Source organism: Chenopodium album, chromosome 3 (genome assembly GCF_948465745.1).
Source record: "Chenopodium album chromosome 3, dcCheAlbu1.1, whole genome shotgun sequence".
NCBI classification, from domain to species: domain Eukaryota; kingdom Viridiplantae; phylum Streptophyta; class Magnoliopsida; order Caryophyllales; family Amaranthaceae; genus Chenopodium; species Chenopodium album.
This window is the reverse complement of record NC_137836.1, coordinates 9,242,452-9,257,405: the sequence shown is the minus strand read 5'-3', so window position 1 is coordinate 9,257,405 and position 14,954 is coordinate 9,242,452. Positions and strand designations below refer to the sequence as shown.

The following is a 14,954-nucleotide window of genomic DNA, read 5'->3' as shown; positions in this document are numbered from 1 at the left end:
GAATATTTGTGTCTTTCTCATTGATTAAACACAATTATATATACAAAATATTCTAGGTTGAGCTAGGTTAAACTAGGAAGATATACACAAAATAATATACTTCCTCTGCATTCAATTATCTGCAACATTTGTCATAATTGGGTGCTACCTATTATCTGCAACAAATATTTTTATTTCTATTTTTAGTAAAATTTATAGTGTAAAAAGACATCCTTACCCTTACTTTTTTGTTTTAAATTTGTTTAACTTATCTTAATTATACACAAAGGGGACCACCTTTTCTCTCCTTTTTCCCACTCAAATGTACCCACATGCAAAATTAAGTCACATACACCACTTTCTCTCTCCTATTTCTCTTCTTTTTTCCAACTTAATTAAACACCCTAACTTGTCATTTAACTTCCCTAAAAGTTTTGCATAGGAGTCCGTAAAAGTTGTCTTTGTTGCAGATAATTGAAACCGGAGAGAGTAAAAGATATTACCTACATAAATAAATTATTTGCATATTCTATCATACCTCTGCAGTGGGAGGTTTGCGAACATTGAAACCGTCTCGAATATCATCAATTAGAAGCTTAGGCAGACCTTTGGTGAAGATATCGATATCGGCAATTTGATATCTAGGAAGGCACATGGAGAACATACACTTCACCCCGTTGAACTTTCTCACAAACAAAGTGTATGTCCATCTCATGTTTAGTGCGCTGATGTTGAAGTGGATTACTGGAAACATATATGGCACTAACATTATCACAATAAATCAATGTTGCTTTTGAAATCGGACAACAAAGCTCTAGCAACAAATTTTGAACCCAATAAGATTCAGAAACAACATTTGCTACCTACCCCTATGTACTCTGCTTCAGCACTAGATTTAGATAAAGTGGATTGCCGTTTTGAGGATCAAGAGATCAAGTTATCACCAAGGAAAATGCAGTTGCCCAATCATGTGGACCGACGAGTGTCAAGACACCCGCCGTAGTCGACATTTTTATAAGAGAGAATAGAAGAGACGAATGACTTGTACAAGTGTAAACCAAAATTAGTTGTACCTTGAATGTATTGTAGTATGTGTTTCAACACATCCATGTGCTCAACTCGTGGTGAGTGCATAAACAAGCAAACCTGCTGAATTGCATAAGAGATATTCGACCGAGTGAAAGTTAAGTACTACAAAGCACCACATAGGTGACAGTATGAAGTAGGATCGTCATATAAAGCACCCGTTTGAGTGCTCAATTTTCCATTAGAGTAAAGAGGAGTGGTCGAAGGATTGCAGTTTGCCAAATATTTCATGTGCATACTTCTTTTTAGACAAAAATAAACCATTTTTTTTTATCTCGAGTAACAACGATACCCAAAAATTAGCTCAATTTACACAAATATTTCATTGCAAATTCAAAGCTAAGATGTGAAATAACATGTCGTCGGGGAGACTCAGAAGAAGTTGTAAGCACAATTGCATCAACATAGAGAAGAATGTAAGCAGTGTTATTATCATGACGATTGATGTGTCTATTTTATATAGTATTTTACCCCCGTCCCTTGGTCATAATTAGTAGTGTTTTTGGCTCTTTAGAGCCACTTTTATTGCTAATTGGTGTTTTCTAGTGTTTTCGTAGATTTGGTTGACTTTTGCAGGGATTTGCACTTTTGGAGCATTTTCCCGAGATATTATGGAGCAATTACGAGCATTGGAGAAGCACGACCAATTTTTATAGCCCAGGGCCAGTTAGAGCCATCGAACCGGTGATTAAGGGCTCGATATATGTGATACCGGGGAATTTGAACCGAGTATTCAAGACCCGAAAAGGAAACCCAGATTGGCCCGAAGAATTGGAGCCCAATCGTAGTCCAAATAGTGGCCCAAGAGAACCGCCCGACCGGGCGAGGGAAGCAAAGGCTGGCGCCCAAAGTCGCGCCCGGCTGGGCGCGAAAAATGTACCTGATAGAAAAAGGCGCGCCCGATCGGGCGCGTGTTATTGTTAGGAGTTAATTATTCGACGTTTAAGTTTGTTTTAGTTTAGGAATATTACGGAGTATAAATACTTTCCCGTAAAACGAGTTTAAAACCTTCTTTTACTCTTTCTTAATTATTTTCTTAGATTTTCTCTCTCTAATTAGCTTTTAGATTAGTTTCTCTCTCATACACTTTGTTCTTAAATCTATTCTTAATTCCAGATTTTCTTTGGTAACAATTTCTCTTCTCTTAATCTTAGTTGTTTATTTTATTCCTTTGATCATGTCTTGTTTTATTGCTTTGATTAGTTTAATTTTTATTATGTGTGAGTAGTTCTATTTCTAGGGTTTATGGGGATCCATAAATAATATGAAGGGGTAATTTATGGTTGTTAATTGTCAATGATAGATTAATTTCCTATTGATTGATTTAATACTTTGTGACTAGATTTGCGCAAATCTTTTATGCATGAGTTTGACAATATTGATTCGAGATTCGACAGATGAGAATTAATGTTTAGGTCTAGTTTCAATAGGCAGGTTAATTTATAAATGGTTAAGTCAAGATTCGAAAGATGAGATTTAATACCGATAACTTAATTGTGTGATTGTAATACGTAGCGAAAGCCCTTTATGATCTTATTAATGTATGCACTGATGATTGATTATTGTGTTTTACCCTGGAATATTATTTATTGGTGAACCTATGCCCTAGATCCTTTTATTCATTGTTTTCTCCTTATTCTTAATCTTCGTAGTTTAGTTTCATATCCAAATTTACATATTGGTTACTTTATAATTTAGATTACTTTAATTAATTAGGAATAGAAAGACTCGTTTCTCTGTGGATTTGACCCTACTTCCCTATCTACATTAGTTAGAGGATTTAGGAATTACTTTTGATTAGGGGATACGACTTTACCCTGTCAAAATTTGGCGCCGTTGCCGAGGAAACGGTTTTATTTTTGTTTCTGATTATTTTTGTAGTCTAGGTTATTTCTTTTTTTCTCAGAGAACGTTAGTTCTTTGAGGCAAGTCTCATATTTGATTTTAGTTTTTTTTGTTTATGCCCAGGTGTTCCAGATCAGGGTACGTCTCATTCGATCCTGAGATCGAACGATCCTTCCATAGACAGAAGAATTTTTACAAGCAAATTCTGGCGGATTCTGGTGATAATAATAATCACCGGGACCCTCCAACTAGTTCTAGCGATTCAGACGTATCATCAGATCCAGAATCAGAGATGACGGCTCCAAAGAAGCTTAGTGATTACTCACAGCCAAAGCTTACAGATTTTCCACATCTCACTTCCACTCCGGTTCTTGATGGGGTACAATTTGAGATTAAACTCCAATTTATAACGATGATAGAGAGGAAGCAATTTAGTGGAGCCAAGGGTGAAGACCCAAATCTTCACATTGCAGACTATTGTCAGTACTGTAATACCATCAGGCAAGCCGGGGTCACACAAGACCAAATCAGGGAGATTCTCTTCCCTTTCTCTTTAACTGGAAAAGCCAAATTATGGTTTAATGGCTTAAATAGAACTGCACTTGGTATAACTGATTGAAAAACTCTTGTTTTGAATTTTTATAATAAGTATTATCCTGCAGAGAGAACAACCGTACTACGGAGTGCAATTCAGAACTTTGCCCAAGAAGCCGATGAAACTTTATATGAGGCTTGAGAGAGGTTCAAGGACCTACAAAGAGAATGCCCCCACCATAATTTGGCACAATGGCAGTTAATCCAAGCCTTTTACAATGACATTGGAAATTCATCTAGAATAATTTTAGATTCTGCAGCTAGTGGGAGGTTTATGAATCTTAATGTTGATGATGCAGGTCAGGTTATTGAAGATATGGCGATACATAATTCCCAATATGGGAATCCTAGAGGCTTTGCTAGCAAGGGGAAGCATAGTGTTGACTCTGTATCCTTTTTGCAAGCTCAATTAACCTCTATCTGCCAAAAATTAGATAATCTTAGCACTGCTCATGTAGCTAATGTTTCTGCAATTAATAATAATGCTAATGAGGCTTTCTGTGAAAATTGTGGAATTTTAGGTCATTGGGAACAAGATTGCAGGAGTTCCGTGGAGCAAGTTAATGCCTTTCAAGCTTATAGGCAAAACAACCCATACTCTAACACCTACAATCCTGGGTACCGGAATCATCCATACCTTTCCTACCGGAGTACTAATGTTCAGAATCCACCACCACAAGAACCACAGGCGCCACAACAACAACAACAGAAATATTACCACCCCAATGCTGGCCAGAAGAACCAACCACAACAATCCTCCTCATCTTCCGACCCTGCTTTGGTAGAAATTAGAGCGATGCTGGTTAATATGCAGAAGCAGATGGAGAGTAGAGATGCACAAATTGATTCAATTCTAGCACATAATAAAATTGTAGATAATAAAATTGCGCAACTTTCCGCTACCCTACAAGCCCGCCAACAGGGAGCTCTGCCAGCACAGCCGACCAGGCCTATGGATCAAGCCTATGCAATTACTCTAAGGAGTGGTTCAAACTATGAAGGGCCCCCTATGCCCAGAGTTGATGAACCTGTTTTAATAAATAATGCTAATCTTGATTCCGTTAAACCAAACAATGTAGCTAATAGCCCTGCAGGGATAAAGCATAGTTCTAATATATCTAATTCTACATTGTAGGGTACGACCCCAGAGAAGGTGGCCACTCCAGATAAGAGCAATAATGCGCTCCAAAGCCAGTTATCAAACTTCCATTCCCCAATCGTCACTTGAAAACAAATTTGGATAAGCAGTTTGGTAAGTTCCTGGAGATGGTAAAAGATTTGAAGGTAACAGTTCCCTTCACTGAATTAATCACACAAATTCCTACATATGCAAAATTTATGAAAGAAATATTGACAAGAAAAAGGTCTATTAGTGAGGTAGAGACAGTAGCTTTCACTACAGAGTGTAGTGCCGTACTTCAAAATAAATCTCCACCTAAATTAAAAGATCCGGGTAGCTTTTCTATCCCTTGTCATATTGGCAATCTAATGATTGATAATGCATTGTGTGATTTGGGTGCTAGCGTTAGTGTTATGTCATTATCTGTGTGTTCCAAGTTGAATATGGGTAAATTTAAAGCTACTAATATTACTCTACAAATGGCCGACCGTTCTTTCAAATACCCCTTAGGTGTTTTAGAGGATGTTCCCGTTAGAGTAGGTAAATTTTATATACCTGTAGATTTTGTTGTTCTTGATATGGCTGAGGATATGCAAACCCCAATCATTTTGGGTAGACCATTCCTTAACACTGCAGGAACAATTATAGATGTGAGAAGTGGTAAATTAACACTATCAGTAGGGGACGATAAAATTATTTTTAATCTTAATAATACCCCTAAAACCCCCATGACAGAGGAGAAGTGCTTTAGTGTTAATGTGGTTCATAATTATTCTAACAAGCCCCAAGCTCTTGAAAAAGATCCCTTGGAGGTGGTATCTTATGTTGCATCCCTTTCAGATGAGATAGACAAATGGCAGAAGCAAGTTGATGCAATAGAAAGAGCCCTCTACACTGTCGGTCTTGGTTTTGAGGACGAAAAGGTGGAATCAATCAAGCAAGTTGTGGAAATTGAACCTACAGTGAGTGTTCCGCCAGATCTCGTTGCAAGTGCTAAATGCAATGAAAATTTGAAGCAACCCTCGATCAAAGAGGGATCTTTAGTGCGTAGCATTGAAGAACCCACAATCCAAGTCAAGGAGGATCCACCAGATAAGGTGAATTAGCGTCCCACAGGGTATGTCAGGAAGCCGCGTCGTAGCCAAAACACCGCTCGACCGGGTGAGAAATCGCCCGACCAAGCGTTAGGTCAAGGGTCCTAGTTCTTGTACTTGGTACGAAGGTCGTGCGGGACCTAGATAAACCAGCGCTTTGCGGGAGGCAACCCGTATTTTAATGCTTTTTAGACTAGTTTTTCTTTCTGTTTCTTATGAGAGGGGAGATGAGGGAATTTAATGAGTTTTATGAGCGTTTGTACAGGTTTGAAAGACAAGAGTTAGCCAAAAATTGAAGAAAAGAAGAAAATAAAAAATTCGTCCCATTAGCCTCGGGCTCGATCGGGCGAAGCTCGCTCGACCGGGCGCGAGAGAAAGGGTTGAAAAAGGTTTAATTTTCGCCTGATCGGGCGAATGCCGCCCGACCGAGCGCGAGATATGACGTATACGGACATATTCGTCCGCCCGATCGAGCAAAGGGCGCCCGACAGGGGGCGAGAGAAGAAGAAATCTGGGGCGTCAGATCGCCCGATCGGGCGAAGCCCGCCCGACTAGGCGCGAGAACATCAATTTTAAAAATCCAGATCGCCCGATCAGGCGACAGGTCTGCCCGACCGGGCGCGAGCCACCTGGGCTATTTTTCTTCTTCTTCCTTCTTTTTTCTTCCTTCATTCCTCTTTTCCTCCATAACTTTCTCTCTCTAAAACCTTAAAACCTCTACCTTCTCTCTAAGATTCTCTCTTCATTTCTCACCCAAATCCAAATATTCTTAATCCTCTCTTCATCCTCTACAATTCTATATATAAATTCTCGAATTCCATTCAAATTAATTTTCATACCCATTTTTACCATGGCTTCTGTAGACACCTAAAAATGTCTCCCCAAAACCAAACCCGATGATGAACAACCTTTCACCGCCATTATTGGTCGGGTTGAGTATTTAATTTTTAGAGTGCTTAAATCCATATTCAAATCCATATTTCCATTTCATAAACCAACCCAATTCCTAGCCCATTTCCCCAAACCATAACTTATTTTCCTCTTTTCATGCCTTTAAACCCAAAATAATTCATTTCGTGTCCTTTAAAATAATTCATTTCGTGTCCTTTATATAAAAACGTTTAATCCAGTTTATTTTGGTCCATAATTTGGGTCCAATGATTTAATAATTGGATGGGGCTTGAAAAGAGATTTCAAACGATATATTATAAGCCCAAATCCGAGTTATAACGAATAAGTTATGGCCAAAATATTAAACTAGCCCAAACCGAACCTAACCCCACCTTGCCTACGACCCAATGATCATGTGGAGGGTCCAAATTATTTGATCCAATTCCTAAACCAATTAGGATTAATTGGAAGCTTCTATAAGTTTCTAAAAGATCTTAATTATCCTTTTTGAAAAGATAAGATTAAATAGTTTGAAATTGAATAAAACTCCTTTTTTTTTAAAATCCAATTCATATCCGAATTGAAAGACGTTCAAAGATAGACAGATATTATTTTTGTGCATCATAGTTTTTATCAAAATTTTATATGGTTGGACATACCTTGAAATTATCTTTCCAATGATATATTATAATATCAATTCCGAGCTATAACGGAAAAGATATGAATAAAATGTCAAACTCTATCCAAAACTGACACCGTTTCACTATTTCGGCTATATCTTTTGTTATACAAAATATTTTAATCTTATTTTAATTGGGTTAGAAATTAGACTTTAAGATATTTCCAACGATATCTTATTTATCTTATTTCAATTTTTGGATCAAAAGATATGATAAAAACAAAAACCGTAAAAACTGCTGTCTATCGCAAGAGTTTTAATCCGATTCGAACTCGATCTTATCTTGTTTTTTCGACTTTCTCTATAAATAGAGGTCATATCACCCTTTTTTCGAATCATCAACAAGGTTGATCACAAAATAATTCTTTTCTCCCTCTTTAGACTAAACACTAGCCATCCTATTCTCTCATAATACTTCCCCTAAGCGCTCCTAGAAGTCCATACAATACCCGAAGTTCTATACTTAAACTAAGGCGTGAAAGTTATAATTAACTGAGGGTTTGGACCAAATAAACTCTAAATTTATTTAATTTAATTATTTCAATTCGATTTATATTTTTATTGAAGTTACTAACAGTTTATTCATGATGTAGCAATTCAAGGAAACGCGGAAAGTGAGTAATTAATCACTTAATTAATCTTATTTTTATTCTTGTTGCTAGTATCATGATTAGGTTATTTTATATTTGATTTGACTAACGCTATTATTTTTAAATTGCTTTCGATATTAATGTTTATTTTATTATATTTATTGATCACCATATTGCATGTTTAAAGGGAATATGTAATTGAAAATCACGCCTAATAAGATAATTTGGACAACCGGTTTAGGTTCCTTTTTAATCTTGTTGTTTAATCAAGTGATCGCGATATTTTAGAATTATATGTTGCATTAATATTCAACCAATTTAGCTTAATAATAGTTTGGAGCAAATTGAATATTTTGAAATTGAATATTTTGTTTGTATGCCTTTGAGATCGCAGGAATCACTTTTTACTATAAGAATCGAGTAGAGGCCAATACGGGCGAATGTGAATCCATGACTCACTTCGTACCATCATCCCCGATCCTCCTTTCGTGGTTCTGAACCATATGGAGTTAGTAATCTCATGGATTATGAATGGGGTGTAACCTTCACGGGTCCATCGTTGTTGCCTATCGTTGTCCCTTATCGTGGTTGCCTTTTTTTATGATCCGTGAACGGTTTACAAGTTCCTTTAAAAGTTGTTGGCGGCTCCCTACTTTCCTTGTCCCTAATCGTATATGTCAATTCCCACTTCCTAAGAGTGCCATGCATATTCACACATGCTTTAACGTAGGCGCACTTTGAACGACGCCTACAGCTTCAAAGAGGGCTCGATCTATTTTCGGTAGGAGTTCTAGCTCGAGGGAGGAGTACGACCCGGATTTACAACTCCCCTACTGGCCAACGATCCGTATTGCTAGCCAGGAGCAAAAGGAGCGGCTAGAACACCTAGTCGGGCGCGAGGTAATTCCTTCACGGTGGTTACACCGCCCTACTTTAGAATCATATGGTTTGTTTGATTTTGTTAAACGATTTTTGAATGACATAGGAATGAGAAAATTCGTTGATATGCATTATCCTACATACCGTGAATTAACTTGTGAATTCTTGTCTTCTTTGAAAGTTGTAAATAGTAGAAATGGACCGAATTTATTTTTTAGGTTGAATAATAGGAATATTAGTTTAACATTTGTGGAAATTTGTAAATTGTTTGAATTGAATTCTGAATTACCAATCCAATGGCATGCTAATTACAAAATGGGTGACATTTATCATGCTCTGCCTGGTTTTCCTACTCCCGACCCCCAAAATGCTAGTACAAAACCTATCCATCACCCTATTCCAAAAATCTGGCAAAGATTTGCGGGTTTGTGTTTTCTAGGTAGGAATGAGCCCCATAACGCCCAAACTAACGAACTAGCTGTTATAGGACACTATGTGTATGGGTTTGGGAAACTGAACATAGGTAGGTACATCATTCACCTTCTGAGCAGACATGCTACAGCCAGTACCCAGTCTCGTACCCCCATTCGTATAGGAGGCCTAATCACTAGAATAGCAGTGAAAAAGGCCGGTTTTGTTGAGGGTGGACCCCACCAACTGACCAACTGTGGACCGGATACCTATATGACTGCTAGGTATTTTGAGGAGTTGGGGTGGGTACGACTGGACAGTGAGCAGACACCCCACTGGTGTATTAGGACTGGGACCGAGCAGCCTTTGCCCATCTTTTCCCTACCTAGTCCTGACTTGACCGCTTTTCCCCCCGGGCAACCATCCTACACGTATGACCTTTTAGTTGCCAACACTAGGGGGCAAGCACCACCAGTACCACCACCAGTTCCACCACCCCAGCCTCAGCCCGAGGTAGCGTTTTCTCCACCTCGCATATCTCACTCCGTCCCCCATGTTGACTCTGACCCAGTTTGGGACCTTCAGAGTATAGGTCAGGCTTTAGGCCGTATCGAGCATTCCCACACTGACCTTAGGAGGATGGTAGGCTCCATTGACCAGAGGTTAGGGTACCTGAAGAGGAACCAGGGTAGAGCTCTCTACCCTATGTACGATGATTATGCTCGTCGGGGCAACATTCTCGATGATGCTATTTACCCTGATTGGTTTCAGCCTCCACCCCAGGGATACGATAGGGATCCCACTGCCCATGGGATTTATACTGACTATTCTGTCTTCCATGGGTACGGCCAGGACATTCCTTTCGAGGGACCGGCGGGGGGGGGGGGGAGTTTTCATGCTGATTATTTTGGTGGTAGCTCTTCTGGTGCAGGTGGTGCAGGTGGCAGTGGAGGTGCAGGGTTCGGCTCCATGGATGAGGATGATCAGGACTAGCTATGTTGGGCAGGTTCCCGAGCCAATGAGGACATTGTCTGATTCTGGCTTGGGGGAGATTTTGGATTTGGTGTCTTTCTTTTTCTCTTTTCTTTTATTTTTGGTGTGTTTTCTTAGTTTAGATTTATTGCTTTCTAGGTTAGTTTTATTGCTTTCTTATATATGAAAATTACAAAAAAATTGAAAAATAAAATAAATTCCAAAAATACGTTCCAATGAATTATAAATCATGCTTCTCTGTGCCCCATACTTGAGAAAATTTGTTTTGATTCTTGGGTATATGATGATAAATATTGTGGATTAGTTGATCATGATTTGATGTTTGATTGCCTTGAAACCTTAACATGCGTCAATTTTTCCCAACTACTTGTGAATATAGTGCTTGACTAGTTGATTTGGTTAGGAATGTGTGATAGTTCTTGGTATGTCAATGAATTTGAGTATTGGTTTGCAACTATAAGTAATGTTTATATGATTCATTATTATGCACATTGAGGATCGGAGGACGAAGGCGTTCATTCTTTTAGGTAGCCTCCAGATGATTGTAGATACATTTGTTCCCTTCTTGCTACCCATGTTGTTGCCTTGACTTTTTGTTGTTTATTAGACACATTACAAGCCTATTTCGCCCCAATGGTTACTAGTCCCAAGCTTGGCTTGGGGGAGCTATTAGTGAGTGAGGTGAGGGAGTTTGTAGTGTGCTTATTATTTGCACAATTTGGGTGGGATTTGAGAAGTTGTTTTGTTTTTTATCATGTTTATTTTGATGTGTTTGAAAGTTATATTTTCTTGAGAAAAAAATGAAGCATGATGATATGAAAAAAGAGAGAAGTTCAAGGAAAAAAGAAAGAATAAAAATGAGTGAACTTCAATAGAAAAGAAAAAAAATAGAAAAAAAAAAGTGTTCAATGTTCAAATGTTCTAGTTGGAGGTTAATCAAAAGGAAGAGAAAAAATTGAGCTTCGATGAAAAATTCAAGTTTGGAAAATAAAGTTTGTTTATTCACTCCACTTCTTCATTATTATATTTTTATGAGTTAAATTATAAGTGTTGGGATTGTTTATTATGTTTGGAGTATATTTGGTGGATGTTAGAGTTGGTTATGTAGGAGATGTTGATCATTATTTATTTTGATCATGGGTTTATTAGGATTTGGCTCCCTTTAAGCATAACTTTTCTCTCACTTGTTCCCAAATGGTTCCTACCCTTTACCCTAGCCTTACATTACAAGCTTTAAAGACCTTCCGACCTTTGTGCATAGAGTTGTATGAATGTGAAAGTGTTGTTTATCAATGCAAGTTATGATTTGACATATTTCGAGTCGACTAGTAGGTTGAGCGTTCATTGTTTTAAACACACGAGAGTGTGAGTTGGGAGGGAATTGTTCACAAATAAAGGGGTTGGTTGGAGAGCGATCGAGTACATCTTTTACTCGCCACATAAATGAGAGTTGAGTGTGTGAGCACTAGTCTTGAATTCTATATGCTCTAGTGGTTTGCTCTATTTGACAATTGTTAGGGAAGAAGGACAACTGGATGGATTTGATTGGTTGATTTTCAAGCATGTTTATTTGATTTACCCTGAATTGTTTGTGCTTGATTTTTACTTTTTGGGGTGAAGAATATTTATTTATTCATTGATGAGATCTTTGCTTAGGGACAAGCAAAGGTTTGGCTTGGGGGAGTTTGATGTGTCTATTTTATATAGTATTTTACTCCCGTCCCTTGGTCATAATTAGTAGTGTTTTTGGCTCTTTAGAGCCACTTTTATTGCTAATTGGTGTTTTCTAGTGTTTTCGTAGATTTGGTTGACTTTTGCAGGGATTTGCACTTTTGGAACATTTTCCCAAGATATTATGGAGCAATTACGAGCATTGGAGATGCACGACCAGTTTTTATAGCCCAGGGCCGGTTAGAGCCATCGAACCGGTGATTAAGGGCTCGGTATATGTGATATCGGGGCATTTGGACCGAATATTCAAGACCCGAAGAGGAAACCCAGATTGGCCCGAAGAATTGGAGCCCAATCGTAGTCCAAATAGTGGCCCAAGAGAGCCGCCCTCCGGGCAAGGGAAGCAATTCCAGATTAGTTTCTCTCTCTATTTACCTTTTAGATTAGTTTCTCTCTCATACACTTTGTTCTTAAATCTATTCTTAATTCCAGATTTTCTTTGGTAACAATTTCTCTTCTCTTAATCTTAGTTGTTTATTTTATTCCTTTGATCATGCCTTGTTTTATTGCTTTGTTTAGTTTAGTTTTTATTATGTGTGAGTAGTTCTAATATGAAGGGGTAATTTATAGTTGTTAATTGTCAATGCTAGATTAATTTCCTATTGATTGATTTAATGCTCTGTGACTAGATTTGCGCAGATCTTTTATGCATGAGTTTGACAATATTGATTCGAGATTCGACATATGAGAATTAATGTTTAGGTCTAGTTTCAATAGGCAGGTTAATTTATAAATGGTTAAGTCGAGATTCGAAAGATGAGATTTAATGCCGGTAAATTAATTGTGTGATTGTAATACGTAGCGAAAGCCCTTTATGATCTGATTAATGTATGCACTGATGATTGATTATTGTGTTTTACCCTGGAATATTATTTATTGGTGAACCTATGCCCTAGATCCTTTTATTCATTGTTTTCTCCTTATTATTAATCTTCGTAGTTTAATTTCATATCCAAATTTACATATTGGTTACTTTATAATTTAGATTACTTTAATTAATTAGGAATAGAAAGACTCGTTTCTCTGTGGATTCGACCCTACTTCCCTATCTACATTAGTTAGAGGATTTAGGAATTAATTTTGATTAGGGGATACGACTTTACCCTGTCAACAATAAATGAACAATGAGTTATGAAATTTACTATAACCAAAGCCGAAGTAGCCACAAAATCTACAAACCGTTGACACCAAGCTCGGGGTGCCTATTTCAGACTATATAGTGACTTCCATAATAAACAGACGTAATTAAGTTTAGCAGGATCTTTGAACCCAAAGGTTAATACATGTTCACAATTTTAATTAAATTACCATGTATGAAAGCATTTTTAACATCCAATTAATAAATTAGCCAAGATTTGGATAAAGCAATGCTAAGAACCACCCGAATAGTAGCCGGTTTAACAACCAGACTAAAAGTCTCATCACAGTCAATCCCTTCTCTTTGAGTTTTACCATCACCAACTAGGCGAGCCTTGTGTCTCTCAAAAGAACCACCAGACTTAGTCTTATGCCAAAAAAATCCACAAAGATCGAATAATGTTCACCTTAGGCGGTCGAGGAACTAAATCCCAATTAAGTTCCATTCTCAATTAGAGCATCATATTCCTCTTGCATAGCAATTTTCCAATTATGGTCACGAATAGCATGAACCGGGTTCTTTGCAATGAGTGATGTGGAGGAAGTAGTGTATAGGTTCGGTCTTTGTATTTGGGATTTGGCTTAAATATCCCATGCCTAATTCGAGTATCCTTGTGATGAGATGATGTAGGTGAGGAGGGAAGAGGAAAAGAAGAGAGAATAGGATGAATAGGCTGCCACGCAAGAGGTGGAAGGATGCAGCTGCTGCGGGCATAGGGAACAACCCACGGCTGGGCAGTAGTCGCGTTGCTGGTGCAGCGGGCTGCTTGTGGCTTTGGCACAACATTGCTTAGTAGCGTGCTCCGCGAGCTGCCCATAGCTGGTGAATACTGGTTGCAGGGCTGCAGAGTACACTATGAGGTAGGGGAGGCAATTCGTGAGTAGTGGGAGTGTCATGGATTAACTTAAGAAATTAACGAAACATAGGATTGTCTAAGAGACTCGATTGGTCACCAAATAATCATATGTATGAGGAAGTGGAGTAAGTACTTTGGAAAAAGGAAAAACCAACTCATCAAACCATACATGCCTAGAAATTATAATTTTTCGAGTTGAAAATCAAAACATTTATTCCCCCAATGATTAGGCGGTTACCCAAGGAAGACACATGGAGTTGATCGTGCTTGAAGTTTGTGAATTTTAGATGAGGAAAGAAGAGAATAACACAAACAACCAAAGACACGATGGTGAGAATATTTGAGATGCTTTTGATATAAAATTTGAGTGGGAGATTTATAGCCAAGAAGCTTCGTAAGTGAGATGTTGTGAAGGTAGGTAGTCATTTCAAGCGCATGATGTCAAAAAATATGGTGGCATAGAGGCATGACAAAGGAGAGTTCGAATGATATTATTAATAATTTTAATTTTTCATTCAGATTGCCATTTTGAGGAGAAGTGTATGGACTAGAAAATAGGAAAGTTATCTCATGTTGGTGACCAAATTTTATAAAGGGTCGTTGTCAACTTTACAACCATTGTCACATTGGAAAGCTTTCACCTTCCTTTCAAATTGGGTACAAATATAGTTCTAATACAATGAAACAATTTATATAATAGAGTTTTAGAGGCAATCGGAAAGTCCACAAGAAACTTGTGTAAGCATCAAGAAAATACATAGTATTTGTGCCCGAGAGAACTGGAAACAGAAGACGTCCATAAATCACTATCTGATCAATTATATCAAAACGCATAATAGTATGAGATTGTGAATCGTAAAAATGAATTTTTATTAATTTATCCAATGGGAAACAATGACAAACACGTTTAAGAGTCTTATTACATAGAATGAGATTACTACTACGCAAAGATCTAAGAATTGCATTTCCCCGATGACCTAAACGGGAATGCCACATGCTATGAGAAACAACTACAAAAGTTGATAGAATTGAAGTTGAAATGACTTGATGATCGGTGAAGAAAGGATA

At 37.8% G+C, this 14,954-nt stretch overlaps 1 non-coding gene across 1 annotated transcript; it reads right to left on the bottom strand.

Annotated features, from left to right (window-relative positions):
* Positions 1-3,583: 3,583 nt before the first annotated feature.
* LOC145625967 (small nucleolar RNA R71) lies at positions 3,584-3,690 on the bottom strand. The gene has a single exon (XR_014110857.1). It is a non-coding gene; the product is annotated as a small nucleolar RNA R71 (small nucleolar RNA).
* Positions 3,691-14,954: the final 11,264 nt, after the last annotated feature.